The following is a 2,654-nucleotide window of genomic DNA, read 5'->3' on the forward strand; positions in this document are numbered from 1 at the left end:
TATCACCAGCATGTTGCACAGAACCTCTCCCACTGAAGCAAATTCTGATCGCTTTAAAATCACATTTACCTCCCGGGCGTGTCGGGAGGAGCCTGCCTTCCATCCTTTCTGCGTAAAAGTTTCTTGTGGCACACAGCTCCCATCCACTCATGTGTCCACCAGCCACCCCTCAGATGACTGGTGGAGGATTGCCCCCTTTACAGGAAAGGAAGCAGGAGGACTTGTAGAAAGAGGCTTTGTAGCCACTTCCTCCCACAAGAGCAGATCTCGTGCCAGGATAAAACTGGGCAGTAGCAAGAGGTCCCTGTAGTGTGAGGTCAGATCTAGATGCACACGACCCCTTCAGGTGAAAATGAAACTTCCCTGTGCTCCTTTCACTCAAACCCTGGGCAATTCAAGCTCCCAGCCCTTGGCCAGTTGAGAGTCTAACTACATCTGCCTGCCCAGCACTTTCCTCCCTCATCCAGGCTGCTCCCACCCTGGTGATTCTCAGCCACTCTGTCATTGCTTTCCTTACTCCACGTGCAGAAATCTGTACCCAGGACATAGAGGGGATATCTTATTGGGAAACAGTTCGTGCCCACCCAAACGAGTTCAGAGTCAAGGTATCTTGGCCTAAAAGAGAAAGAGTCAAAATGTCACTGAGCTCTTCACTGATGCTGTGTGGCAAACCAACTGTTGAAGAAGGGATGGGTTCCCCGTGCTGCCAGCACCTTTTCCTCTGTTAGCATTTGCAGGAGGCTTCTGCTGAGCAGATTTGGAGAGCGAATGTAATGTCAGTGTGTAGCTTTCATGTGCAGGTTCGTTTCAGAGTTGTCCTCTGCCCTGCTGAGTTATGACTGGCAGTAACTTGGACAGTAGTCCCAGCCAGGTAAAGACCCTCCCCCCTGAGTGTGCTTCCTGTGCAAGTGGGAGAGGAGGATCACCGGGGCCTTGGATGGAAGCCTTTACACCTCCCTATTAAATGAACCACAGGCTTAGAATCAACACTGACTCAGAATCTCCTGGTTTTGAATCATAACGTGCCTCAATCCTTTTCTCAAGCAGTCGTCACCAATCACTCACTCTTTCCTGCTTCACACCTTGCGACAAGCCAGGAACCAACACTGCTGCTACCAAGAGCTGGGGTTTCAACCCAGACCCATCCTGAGAAAGGAACTTGGCTTGGTGTTTGCAACCCCACACTGGTGAGGGCCTGCCGGGCTGCAGCATCTGCCACAGCTTGCCCTCCAGCAGGTGGAGGTAAACTATGGAAACTAAGTGCAGGGTGGGGGAACTTTGTAAATTGTCACCTTGACCATTAAAAACCAGAATGAGGACAATGGAGTTTTGTACTTTCTAATGGATTGCTTTGAAGAAATCACAGCAGCCATTGTAAGTACTTCAGTGCCTCACAAGGGTCCCATTTTACAGGCAAAACCTGAAGCCCAGCTCATATAACTGGTAAGTGGGAGGTACCGTCTGCTTCCAAAGCTGGTGCTGTTAACCAGCATCCCGCGTATATACTCCATCCCTAAGCCCCTCACCCTCCTCCAGGGTTCCTGCTTAGGTCCCTTAGTACACACCAGAAGAGAGATACAAATGCCACTGACAGCCTGCATCATCTGGAAGAGTCTGCAAGGCCTCTGGATTCCCGCCCAGCCCTGGGAGGGAGTGAGGCAGCTGATCTAACTTGCAGCCCCCAGGGACTAGCCGGGTGTCTGGCCCAAGATCAGAGGGATTGCCAGCCACAGAACCAGGGATCACACTGGTCTGGATCCAGGCTGGATAAAGATGTTTCAGCTCTAGTTTTCTGTTCTGGGGGGCCCAGCTAGAAAGGTCTGTCCACCCAGATAGGCTTTCACAGGTTTGTTTTTTTAACCAAAAAAAAAAAAAGGTTACTCAACAGCCATTTGTCCTGGGTCTTCTGAAGTCAGGGCAGTTGTTCTCAACTGAGGATGTTACTCATCTTTAAGGGCACTGGGTCATCCCAAAAATTGGTTGGCGAGTAAGAGAACCTTCTCGCATTAAATGGGCCGGGCCAAGGATATATTGCAACACATGGGACGTGTCCTGATGGAAAGATATCCAAAATTCATCACAAGTTGGCTGTTGTTATGATGCCCTCTGACGAATTCAGTTTTAACTAGTCTCTGCTGTGGGACATGTGTACTGATTCTGTTTGGTCTTGTGAACCACGCTGTGCCAAACAACCTTGGAGGTAGTTTGGGGCACATCTGGTTGCTTGCTCAGGAGATGGCCATGGGAGGAAGCCGGCATGTGGGGTGAGAGCTGGGCACGACTTTATCGCTTTGGATGGCATTGCCAGAGTGCCCTCTAGAGCGGCAGCACCCTTTCCCTGCCCACCAACAGTCCAGAGTGCCCGTTCCCTCCAGGAACACCTCAAAGCTGACTTTGAGCTCATGGCAGGGAAGCAGCCGGTGCCTGCTGCTCCCTCTATCCTAACCACTGGCATTTCCAGAGGGAACTGCTGTCGGGACTTCTCCCTCCCAGGGCCAAATAAAAGGACGTCTTCGTTCTTTAAAATGGGCTTTCCTCCTGTGTCACAGGCTGGAGCTGTGGCCTCCCTTACCCCTCTTCCATGTCCACTCTACTCAGGCCGGGACAGAGAAGCAGAGCAGAAACCACATCGTTGCCTTGTAGTGTTTGTCCTG

The sequence above is a fragment of the Equus quagga genome, chromosome 12 (genome assembly GCF_021613505.1).
Source record: "Equus quagga isolate Etosha38 chromosome 12, UCLA_HA_Equagga_1.0, whole genome shotgun sequence".
Taxonomy (NCBI): Eukaryota; Metazoa; Chordata; class Mammalia; order Perissodactyla; family Equidae; genus Equus; species Equus quagga.